Genomic DNA, 13,375 nt, shown 5'->3' with positions numbered 1-13,375 from the left:
TGCGATGGAGAATGATTGCACCGCTCGAGATAGGACCGGCCTCATGACTCACTCTCGCCTCAGAGGAGGTGCAGGTGAGGGAATATTCATCTGAAGTAGAAACAAAGCTTCATCAAAAGCCAAAATGTATCGATAGAGACAAAATAACGGCCTAAAAATGTAACCGTTTGTGTGTGTGTGTGTCGCTAGACCTGTGGGAACCTCATTATTGGTCATTGTTACAATAAGACATACCCACTTTCTGTGTTTGGATCTTAGTAGCGAGTGATTTCTGAAAAGAGAGCTGTCACTCAAACGGCCTGTCATCTAAGCTCTCTCAAAGAGATGCCACAGAGTGTCAGCCTTCATTCGCTCCCTCAAACCAGACCGGGTCCCATGCCAAGTGTCGGGTCTGATGCAATGCTCTCAAGCTCCACTGGCTCTCAACTTCCCTTCCAAATGAGGGTCTTTTGTGGCCAGACTTGGCTGCTTTTGAAGAGCACGTCGTCGGGAGCTCTTTTCTTTTCAGTGTGAAAATAGACAGTTTTCTAGAAGTGAGTCAACCTTCTCCTTTCAGAGCCATCAGATGCACGCTGTTTAAAGCAGAGTCAATGGGCTCTGTGAGGAGTGTTTAGAAGATGTAAACAGGGAGATGAGGAGCTCGGCTGTATGCTGTGGGCTTTTTGTCTGTAGTGTATAAGGGCTTTTAACTTTGTGACTGTCAGTCAGCGAGTCGAGGGGCCGAGCGCTTGTCTGATTGAGATGAATGCTGGGAGGAAGATGGGAATTTTTAGGGGATGGATATTTGTGACAGCTGTCAGGTCTGTGGAATAAGGTGGCACACATTGATATGTCCTCCGAAACATGCAGCAGTGCTGTGAAAGATTGTGTGTAGAGTCCTGTTACCTGTCGGTCAAATTCCCATGAAGCCATAGTGTGTCATGAATTTATGTTCTTGATATTGATATTGTCAGTTGTCTGCCCAAGCTTTTAGCCATGGTCAGGTCATGGTCCAGCAAAGCTGCACAAAGACCTCTGCTGTCCCTAGAGGGAGACTGCTTATTCTTTTCAAAGGAATAGTTTACCCAAAAAAAGAAGAATTGTTAAAAGTGGATTCCATCCAAGATATACTAGATGGTTTCTATACTGTAGCAATACTTCATTTGCTTAGCAACTGATCTTGTGCAGTGAATGGGTGCTGTCAGAATAAGAGTTTTTAGACAGCTGATAAAAATATCACAATAATCCTTAGCATGACTCCAGTCCATCAGTTATCAGTCCATCAAAGTCGTGTGAAGCAAGTAACTGAATGTTTGTAATAAACAAAAACTTCAAGATGTTTTTAGCTTCAAATCATTGCTTCCAGCTAAAATACAAGTCCTCTATGCATGATATTGCTTTCTCCAGTAAAACGTGAAAGGAAGCCTGAGAGTGAGTACATTTTTTGCAAATTGTCAATTTTTGGGTGAGCTATTGCTTAATCTATAAACTACAAAAACACCAGGCCCTAGATTTACAAAGCAATTAAAAAAAACATATTTACGTTCATAAACATATTTCTTAAAGCTGCAGTCTGTAACTTTTGACGTTCTAGTGGTTAATAAACAGAACTGCTTGCGTCTTGCGGAAGAACATCGTAGCCGGAACTACTTCTCTCTGTTTATGTCTATGAAGAATCACAAAGGTACTGGGTTACTCCGCCGCAGTACCCCCGAAGCAATCTAAAATAGTCAGAATATAAACACTTATTATAGGTGCACCCTAGTGATTCAGGACAAGCTAAAAACACGGTTTGGAAAATGGATTCATGGTGTACTCGCTTATTATATACATTTTTCTACATTTTGAACACAAACAAAGTTACGGACCGCAGCTCTGATTGGTTGTTTCTAACCGAGAGCGGATGGTTTTCTGCAAATGGCAATAGGAGCACTGGGAGGAGCCAGAGGAACTTGATTTTTTCATAGATTATCTCTCTCATATTCTACTGACAGGACATAATGACAGGTTTAACAAATATGTCAAAAATATATTTTTACAAAAGTTACCTACTGCAGCTTTAAGAAAGGACTTATCTTTGTTTTCCTGAAGACTGTTCTAAAGACAAATACCTAGAAGAGTCTGAATTGTTGGAAAGAATGTAAAAAAAAACAAAAAAACAGGTAACACTTTAGTATAGGGTCCAATTCACACTAATAACTACTTGCTTATTAGCATGTCTATTATTAACATATTGGCTGTTTATTAGTGCCTATAAAGTACATATAATGCATGACATCCATAATCCTACTCTAAACTTAACAACTACCTTATAAACTTTTAATAAGCAGCAAATAAGGGATTAATTTAGGCAAAAGTCATAGTTAATGGTTAGTTAAGAGTGAGAATTAGACCCTAAAATAAAGTGTGACCAAAAACACATTTAAACTCCAGGTGGCTAAGATTGTTAATGATTGTATTGGTCTGCTTCAAATATTGAGCATTACAACAATAGTTACATATCAGGGTAGGGCTGTAGTACTCGAGTCCGGTCTTGGACTCGAGTCCGGACTCGAGACATTTTTCTGTCGTCTCGGACTTGTCTCGGACTCGTTGAATTTGCACTCGGACTTGTCTCGGACTTGGCCATTGGACTCGCCAAGTCTTCTAGTTGGTCTCGACCGAGTCCAGCAAAAAAAATTAAATAAAAAATGTATCCTTCAAAACAAAACCACATTTGCATGATGTCGCGACTGAAAACGTGTGGAAAACGCTAGGCGCGCCGCTCTCCTTATTTCCAAAGCACTCTGTAATCTGTGCTTGCCCTCCAGTGGCGTCTGCTGTTGCTGGGCAACCATGACCCGCTCTCCATGATGACGCAGAAGTTTCAGCAAAGAATAAATGGAATTCCAGCTCTGATAATAGATTAATTTAAAAAATGTCTATCCTTGATCATCTGTTTCTCCATCTCAGCTTTCAGTATTGTTCTGGGAAAGGATGTGCATGACTAGCTGTGCACTTGCTGCGACCTGAAAAGTTTAGATGTTTCTAATTTAATTTTCTATGTTAGATTGTGTTTTATTTACGTCTACACCTAGATCGCCTCAAACGTCCCCTTTACAATAGCTAATTAAATACTAATTATTGTTGTACAGTATAGGGGTTGCAAGACTTCTGATTTCTACTAGCCGATTTTTTTACAAAAAAAAAAAATGCTTGAGTTATCGGCTACACATGGTTCATGCTATTGCAAATGAAAACACTAAATCTTTTTTTTTTTAATTGATAAACGCTTATAAATGTATTATAAATTATAAATATAAATGTATAGCCATATGCAACAGTTACATGTATAAATTCTAAAAACTTTATAATTATGACATTACATATTTAAATTGTCATCAGCCAGTATTTGTATCTGTAACAATCACAAATTTTTTCCTGTCTGCATTCGGATACAACATCGTACAGTTACTTGATAAGACCGTTATGACTTTTTATATTTTTTTCGTAGTTATCACTGAACAAGTATGTCGTGTTAAACTAAAATAATTATTAATTTCTAAAATAATATTTATCATGCAAGCAGAGAGATGTCATGACAAACGTTTAGTGATCATTTGAACACGACTGAATCCATTTAATGCACACATTTTCATTACGCAGAACACTTTAAGCGAGTCTATAATGTTTAGTGAACTTCACTAAACAAATGTGTGTGTGCCGCGCAAACCAGCAAAAGGTAAAGATGCAAACATGTAGGACAAGTAGACAATGTATCCGTATCGAAGCTGATTATTAGCCTACTCTTGAGAGAGAACTGATTTGGTTTTTGAGAGACTGAGACGCGCAACGCGTCTGTTTGATTGGTGAGCGCGCTATGCTTATTCCATTCATTCGAATCATATCGTAGCTTTGAATCATTGCCTTTTAAATATATACAAATACTATAACGTGTATGATGTAGCCTATTATTATAGGTAAAATTACTCTTGCAACGCTCTGATTTCTGAGAGATGCGCATGCAGAGAGGCGACAACAATGCGGTGTTTGATTTGCGCTCTTTTCACTCATAAAGTTTACATTCATTCACTTCTGGCGCTGATGCCCTGGCTCACCTGTTATCTAGCAAACACCAGACTGTGTCAGCTTCAGCCGAGTATTCAGGCAGAATTATTCCTTGTGCGTTATTCGTTTTTTTAAGCCATTATCCTTGCCATTCCGCATAAGGAATTCGGCTTCAGACACAACCCTAATTATTACATTACATATTTTATTTTTACATGCAACATAGATAAGGCCATATAGTAACAGCTCCACGCAATATTGTAATTCTAAAATTCACGTCGTACTTGCAAACACTTTGTGTGAATTATGCTTAATGCATGCTGGAGTAGTTGATTGTTTCCGACAGCGCAGAGTAGTCTATGCAAGCACTAAGTACAGTATGACAAAAATGTCGCTGTATTTATGTGCGCATGCCCAGTAGAGCCAAACGTATCCCTTCCTTGCTGCGCGCATTTGTCATATCCCGAGCTTTGCGTGTGTCTGTGCACTGTGTGTGCGTGTGTCTGGGCATCAGTCATTTTAATTTTTGACCACAGACATAATGTCAGCAAAAGCAGCATTATTAAGTAAATAAAATGAAAATAAAGTACATAAAAATAATTTGTCCTTACAGCTCCGAACTCTGTTCTAGAGGGCCAGTGTCCTTTATAGTTTAGCTCCCAGGATCGGACTGGGGGTAAAACCAGTACTGATTACCAGTGCCCCAAAGGAAGAGAGGGCCCTTGAAAAGTAGGAATCTGAAATATATTTTATTTTACCTGGATATTTTCATGGGTGGGGGGCATGGGCTCCCATCAGGACTGCCTATGCATAGGGCCCAGGATCTTGTGTAACGCCCCTGTTAACTTTAACCCTAATTATACACACTTGAACCAGCTAATCAAGCTCTTACTAGACACATTAATCTTCCAGGTGTGTTAAGGCCAGTTGGAGATAAACTTTTCTGGACATTGGCCATCCAGGATCTAGTTTGGAGACCCCTGTCCTACAGAGTTTTTACTTTGCACATGCTTTTTGATCATTACAAATAATAATGTACAATTATTTTCTTAGAATAGGAGATATGCTGTCTCTCGCATCACAAACATTATCAGTAGTTAAGTATGTGGTCTTGAAGAGGACCCTTTTTTCTCTCATTTGGACTCGGACTTGACTTGGACTCGAAACTTTTGGACTTGGACTTGACTTGGACTCGAACCTCTTTGGACTCAGTCTTGACTCGGTCTCGACTAGTCCTGGACTTGGACTTGACTTGGACTCGACAAAGCTGGACTTGACTACAGCTCTATATCAGGGATGTCCCAGTCAGGTTTTTTTGAGCACGATCCAATCTCCATTGAATATTGAGGATCTGCTGATACCAAGTCCAGATCCGATACTTGTATTTTCCTAATCAAATATGTTAAACATGGAAGCTTGAACGTGTCTGAGGCACTAGAACATACCTCATTGGTTCTTGCATGTCACGCATGCATTTTTACGTGTTTTGTTTTTTTAATAGCGGTTGGCAAACCTAATGGAAAGTACATATCACCACCTACTACACACACCAGCATGACAGTTGACGTAAAATAATGATCAGGCTTAGAATAGCCGATACTGATCAAAAAAATAATGTGTTCTCAAAAAATATATTTGAGAACTTCTTAGGATTTTTTTCAAGAATTGCACTCAGGAACATATGCTCTGCATAGCACACAAATATACTTGTATTTATAATTGACATTTCTGTCAACACATTGCATTCTGGGATGTTTTGACATCCTTATCTGTGATAGATACTGAAGATTGTACTAGTTTAGAACAGCTATAATATCAAATAATGCTGTCTAGATAGGCAGGTTTTGTAGCAGGTCACTAGGATTTGAGTGTTTCTTGTGTGTGTTTGAGCATAATTTGTAAAATAAAAAATGTGTTATATAAGATGTGTCATCTAAGTTTTTTTTGTCTTATTATGTGCCTTTCCTCCGATTTGGATGGCATGATAGCTCTCCTCCGTGGCAGAGGCAAAACAGTATTTTCCCATATCGCATAAGAGTGTGGCATGTCCTCAACTAGCGCCGCCAATTATCAAGAGTACCTGCAGTTCATATCAGCGTGAAGCAGCAGAATCTCATGTACCTTGTCTCTAATAAGAACCCAGCAGGAGAAGGACTGCTGAGTCTTACAGGCCACAAAACAACAGCCTCCGTCTCTCTCTCTCACACACACATACACTCACCTGCGGGCCACCATTCAGGATTAATGCAGCTACACAATTAAAGTTCTTCATGAGCTCAGTGCATGTTATGGTGTTAACTGAGCTGTTAAACCACCTTGAGACTTTAATTACTAGATTCAGAGTGCAGGTTTGACAGGTGGATTAAAGACTGTTGTTCTCCATCTCAACTGTACATCACAATCCAACAACTTAGACTATATTAAATAGTTTTGGGAGGACAAACACGTGAATGTTGTTGCACATGCATTTATACAATTGTCCTATTTAGTCTGTCGTATTAATAATTTTGTAATATTGTTTGGCCTATGTGTCTGTAGTAGTATTCTAGTCATTAACAAATGATTGTGAAATTGAAAATTATCATAAAAATTATTTATTTGTCATATAATACACTGTATTAGTGTATTTACTGTATTATATATACTATATACATTCACACTACATTTCAAACGTTTGGGTTCATTCATTTATTTTTGAGTTCATTCATTTTTTTGTTGTTGTTGTTGTTTCTTGAAGGAAGTCTCTTATGCTCGAGAAGAATGCATTTATTTGATGACAAAACCACAGTAAAAACAGTAACTGTGAAATATTATTACAATTTAAAACTGTTTAGCCTAATTGTTTTCTATTTTTTATACATTTTAAAGTGTGATTTATTAATGCCTATTACTCCAGTTTTCATTGTCCAATTATGCTTCGCAAATCATTCTAATTTAGTGCTTTTATTATTATCAATGTTGAAAGCTCAATATTTTAATATTAATTTGCTGCTTAATATAATTTTTTAGTTTGAAATAGATGTTTTGTAAAACATTATAGATGTCTTAACTGTCACTATTTAATGTGCCCTTGCTGAATAAAAGTATTAATTTGCTTAAAAAAAATATATATATATATAAAAATAATAATAATTTTACTGACACCAAATGTTTGAACAGTAGTGTATTTATTATAGAAGATTTTTTGTTTTGTTTTGGTTTGGTTTGTTTTAGTAAAAAATTAATAATAATAATAAAATGTTGTTATTATTTCGGCAAATGATGGAAAATTTGAAAAAAAATTTTTGTTTAAAAATACTGTTGATAATTTTGAGGAAAAACAAAGTGAAGTCCTGCGAGCCAGAATTCCAACGGCTTTGACATTGCTATTTAAACCATAACGGGTTTCCTGCTGTGTTTAGTTGTGTGTAAGACAATTGAAGCATGGCTTATTTTCCTTAAATTTTTTGTCATGACTTCAAACTCTCTGTAGTGTGCGTTTATTTGAAGATTGTGATTCCTTATCCCTGTGGCGACAGCAGTTCGGAAAGGCTTCTTAATAACTGGGGGATATTTGGCAGTCAGCAGGACGTTTACATTGAGCTGAATTCAGAGTTGCTTCCATTCAAAACATTCCACTTGTGTGACACCCTAGATACAGAAGTTTTCCCAGAATTCTTTGTGTTTGTGTGCATGTCATGGGTGTGTATCCTACAGTTAATCCGTCTTAACGTGTCACTCTCTGATTTCATTCCTCTGCGCCAGAGGTTGAGGAGTTTGCGGCACAGCTGTGAGTTATGATTGACTTCGTTGTGTTCGGCCAATAGAACACCTGCATCATCAGTTACTGGGGTAGTAATATTAATACACCCAGCCTGTTCAAACAAATCGCAGCACTGACTTAAACACCGTCCACCAGCCAACACTTATCAAGACCAGATGCTTAAGAAACAGATGTAGTAGAGTTGCAGTGTTTCCAGGGTCCACAGTATAAATTTTGCCACACCTGCCAATGGTGAGTGACACACTCCATTGTTGTTGTTTTTTTTTTGTGTGTGTGTGTGTGGCTTAAAGTGAGGAATTTTCCCCTTTTACACCACAATTCAAGGTCTATATCTGTTTTTTGGTTTACCCCACCATGGAATGAAAAAAAAAAAAAAAAAATTCCCTCTACCATTGACTTTTTTTTTTAAGAATTGCGACAGAAAAAAACAGTCAGAATCGTGAGATATAAACTCAGAAATGCATAAAAAGTATGAATTGTGAGTTAACATTTTTTAATGTTGAGCTCTGAGTTTACTGGTATGAGGTTACTAAGCTAACAATGTGCTACTCTAATAAGCACAAAAATGCATAGCGGATACAAATATTAGGTAAAATATAAATGTTTTTTATTATATTTGATCTACTTTTTCAGTATTTAATAAGAAACAGGTTTTCCACACCATTTCAACAAGCACTGAATCTAGTTTGTAGAAGTGAAATTTTGGACCAATCAGGTTCTATATTTTACAGTGGGGGGCGGGGTTCAATAACCCATAAATAGAAGCCTTGTTACTCATTAGAAGGCTAACATTTGCATATTCAGAATATGGTTTTATCCAAGAAGGATACATGCACATCTGCCTTAGATTTTAAACACTGTATCTTTGCAGGAATAACAAGTTTGGGACAGCATTTACAACACTACTTTCCTCATCTCTGATTGGATAAACAGCCAAGGGCATTCTTTCTATATCAGTGTGGTTATACTGGCAGGTTTCATTCCAAGGAGACATGAAGAATAAAAGTCACAAACACTCTCTCAGTTCGGGGTCAGAGGTTGGTTGAGTGGAAGCAGATCCTGCCTCTTCCTCAGGAGAACTCAAACAGGCTTTCCTCTCCAGATGGGAAAACCACAGTCTCTTACTCTCTCATCGGTTCTTGACATTTATGCATTTATGCAAATATTATATATTATTATATTATGTACATTCTCAATCTGTTCACTATATTTCCCAGGCTGTACCATTGTATCATTTCAGAGTTGAGAGAAATGTCTAGTTGTTTAGACATCGATAGTTTTCTTTTTGCAGCACTTCACTGAAGTCCATTATCGTATTTGAGTACAAACAATGAGAGTCTGAGCTTGAGTGAGAGAGATGGATGCAAGCGGTGGCTCTCGATCCGGAACTCTCTGCTGCCTCGTCCCCAGGGACAGACAGTGGCTAATCAATTTCAGACCAATGGGAGCTTCATTTACATCACAAAAGCTAATTATTGCAGCCTAATCAATCAGCACATCCTAATTAGCTCAGGGCTTGAGCTGGGACTACCAGAAAGAGGGAGAGATTTCTGCCCTGCTGTACAGAAACGTTTTCAGACGTGCTGTTATTACATACCCAGACAAGCCTGAGGTGAGCGACATGGTTAAACCTACAGAGACAGCACGAGAGCAGCTGACAAAAAAGAAAAGATGTACGGATGAATGTTCTCTTGTTTTAATAACATTCCCAAAATCCCTTACATTTTTCCGCCCTTCAAGGCTTTGGTCCTGGAAAGCATGTGTGGAGGTCTGATTAAAGACATCACTCATTTTGGTGTGTGTGTGTGTGTGTGTGTGTGTGAACTTGGTAAACTGAAAAAGTCCTGAGAGATACAGTAGATGGGATTTCTATGAAATAAGTTTGGAGGCAGTAAATTTTTATTATTACCGTATTTTCTGTACTATAAATCGCACTTTTTTTCATAGTTTGGCTGGTCCTGCGACTTATAGTAAGGTGCGACTTATTTATCAAAGTTAATTTGACATGAACCAAGAGAAATGAACCAATAGAAAACATTACCGTCTCCAGCCGCCAGAGGGCGCTCTATGCTGCTCACTGCTCCTGTAGTCTACACTGAAAACATATAGCGCCCTCTCGCGGCTGTAGACGGTAATGTTTTCTCTTGGTTCTTGGTTCTAAATAAATACGAATTATAGTCGAATTATAGTGCGACTTATATATGTTTTTTTCCTCATCATGACGTATTTTTGGACTGATGCGACTTATACTCAGGTGCGACTTATAGTCCGAAAAATACGGTATTAAAAGAAATCTGTATTTTTATTCAGCATGGATGCATTACACTGATCAAAAGTGACAGAAACAGACTATTATAACATAAAATGTTATAAAAGATTTCTATTTCAGATAAACATATTTGAACTTTCTATCCTGAATAAAGCATCCCATTTTCCAGCAAAATATTAAGCAGCAGAACTGTTTTTTTTTTTTTTTTTTTGCACCGTGATGGACAATAAAATGAATGTAATAATCCCATCAATTTACACTGAAGAAGGGATCCAAACCATATTTAGGGACTTGGAATATGTCTTTTTTGATTTGAGCCATTAAAGAACCATCTAGCAACCACCTTTTTGAGCTTTATATGGCATTTGATTCCGTTTTTACTTGACTGTACCTGTTCTGGTAGTTGTCTTTAACATGATTTGGGCACAGTAATGATGAAGTGAAGCAGTAAGAGGTTGAGTGATGTATAGAGCGAGGGTGTTTTGTGGTGAGTTGTGACTCTGCCGCACTACTTCCCTCCAGGTGTTTGTTTTTGTGACTGAGGAAATTGCTCATAAATTTCAAATGACGCTTTGCAGAGAGACCCAGATTTCCCCAGATTCCCTTACAGTCAGATTTACGATACAGCAGAGAACTGGTGCTGATATTAATGGTTAGCGCCCGCATCCGCCCTCTCCCATTTGCACACAGAAATACACACCATCTAATACTGTACCATAGCGACTGTTTAGGAAAATGATTTTATGATTGAAATAATTACTTATTACTAGCGCTCCTATGTTCTTCTTATAGCTGCATTAAATCTGTCATGTTTATTGAATTCGCCTCCCACTATTTGTGTCTCTTAAGTTGTGTTGACAGTGATGATGTGCAATTTGTAGCCAGTCCCTAAATATTATAAATGTAATATAAAAATACACAAAGAGTATATATTGTACATTGTACTGCAGGTCCTTAGCTTTCCTGCAGTATGTGTGTTTATGGTGTGTCCCTGACTTTGCCATCCGCTCGTGCTCTTTGTTCATGGATATGCAGAAAGGACCTTAATACAGGGAAAGTCTTGTTTAGTTTTGTAGAAATATGCTTGCGCCAGCAATTTTCTGTCATTTCTTCCTGTTGCACTACTAGAACAATGACCCCGACCTGTTATTATTACCCTTCCCCTTCTATTCTGGCTCTACTTTACTTACTACTCAGTTTCTGACTACATCAGTCTAGCTGTTTAGTTTCAAAATATATGTATATTACATTTATATATATTACATATATAACCTGTCTCTCTACTATGTCTCTTTAAACTATCACATGTAGTTCCTACAACAGTCTAGCTGTTTAGTTTCCCTAAAAGCAATTCTACTTGAGTGGTGTGTAGTTAAATGTGACCGATACTGAGCCTTTATATTTGTGTTTAATGGTAATACATCTTAGTTACAGAGAGATCCCTGAGAATTCTGTGTACATATCACCACCAAGTGGCTGTGACTTGAACTGCATTTCAGTAAGCTGCTCACGACTCGGCAGTGCCCCAGAGGAGTGTGGCTTCAGACACAACATGATTGAAAACAGAGGAAAAAGGTCATCGGATAGGGTGGCGCTGAGCATGTAAACTAACAGGAGGGAATGCATTAAACAGAACAAAGAACGAGGAGGAAAGAGCACCAACTGCTTTGCTCTCAGATCAGGAAAATTCACTAGATTATGTTTATTTCTTTACTGGCACATCCTGGGATCTAAATTCTAGTTAAATGCTGGTGTTCCCTCTCTGCTAGAATTATGCTGAATGCTGCTGTATATCAGAACAGCTCAGCTTATTTGATTTGACGTGAGCCATCAGTCAGAGTTCTGTGCTGTGTGTGTGTGTGTGTGTGTGTGTTTGTGTTAAACATATTCTGTCCCTGTTGGCTCTTTCTGAAAGCATTATACTGCTTCATGCTATTGGCTACGAACATCCTTCATGCATGTTCAATTCTGATAGTGACTGTGTGTGTATGTCTATTCATGTGTGTACAGAGAAACAGGCATCAGTGCTCTTATACCTGCTGGCCTTTCTAAATGTTAGCATATAGAGTATTACTTTCAAATTCTTTTTTTATTGCTGCTTTGTATATTTTTATTTACTGACGCTTGGTCTTTATAATTTGACCTGAAGATAACTAGGGAAGCCCTGTTGTGTAAATTTGTCTTAAACTGAACGGTGATGTTATGGCAGAATCTTAATATGACAACCATTATAAATAAATAGTTAAATATAATATTCATTTGTGCATTATAATTATTATTATTTATAATTTATTAATTTTCCAAATATTAGCCATCAAATCACTTGAAATTCAATTAATTAAAGTGTGTGCTTAATCAAACCAATATTACTTTTTTTTTTTTTTTTTTTTTTTTTTTTTTTACTTTAAATCAAATTGAATATACTGATTTTTCTACAGAATGTTCTGTTCATTAACCCTCAGGGTCAGTGCTGTATGTAATGTGCGAGCTTGTTGTTGAGTTGTTGCCATCTCCAGTCCTGTCTTTCACAGATGAATAAATTCATGCATCTCCAGCAGAGCTGTTAAAATAAATAAGTCTCCGTCATTCACTACACTAATGTCTGATTCATTCTGCGCCATGTACACTCAAGTGCACAAGAGGGACGCATCCAAGAATTCACTAATTTGGTGTTGAAGTGCAGGTTCAGAATGGAAGAAAGGTGTTGTGGGACGTGTTGTGCTCTTTTCACCTGCATCATGAAGTCTCACTGAAGCATATCAAAATCAAGAGCTCTACAGTTCACTTCCCCTTTACGACTGCTTGTGTTCATATGCTCTGAAATTATTTTTAAGCTGGAAGCAAGGATATTATAATTCTTACCTACCAGTAAAAGATTACCATGTGGCAGCCGTTGGTCCTTTATTGCGATACAGATATTTATGATATGAATAATGTAACTACAGTTTATGAGAAAAAAAACAATTACACACTTCATGTGTTTTAATAAAAACAAGTCAATAAAAACCCATAAATAAATTAATGTGCAGAAAATGTTCCAGCTGTTAGAAGATATTTTCCTTGTGGGAATTTGCAAAACTAGTCGACTAGTTGGAGTTTGTTTTTTCCCACAGCTTTTAATTTGGCATAAAATGGAAATTGTGATCATATTTTCTTCTCTATTGTGACATTTATCTAAAGGAAATTGCTTTTTGAACAAGAAAAATATATAAAGCAGGAATGGTCAAATTTACTTAAAAAAGTACACATGGATTTAAGAAAAAAGATCTTTTATAATAAACACTGCAAAATTCAGTTAAAAAACTGATTTCATGTTG

The 13,375-nt window shown here is 37.3% G+C and overlaps 1 protein-coding gene across 1 annotated transcript in view; it reads left to right on the top strand.

Annotated features, from left to right (window-relative positions):
- The window catches only part of LOC127934028 (heparan-sulfate 6-O-sulfotransferase 1-A-like), a 117,056-nt gene that overhangs the window by 99,751 nt on the left and 3,930 nt on the right, over nt 1–13,375 (top strand). The gene's annotated exons all lie outside the window — the stretch shown is intronic.

This window comes from Carassius gibelio, chromosome A2 (genome assembly GCF_023724105.1).
Source record: "Carassius gibelio isolate Cgi1373 ecotype wild population from Czech Republic chromosome A2, carGib1.2-hapl.c, whole genome shotgun sequence".
In the NCBI taxonomy this organism is placed as follows: domain Eukaryota; kingdom Metazoa; phylum Chordata; class Actinopteri; order Cypriniformes; family Cyprinidae; genus Carassius; species Carassius gibelio.
Note: the sequence above shows the minus strand (reverse complement) of the source record. Positions and strands in the feature narration are given on the sequence as shown.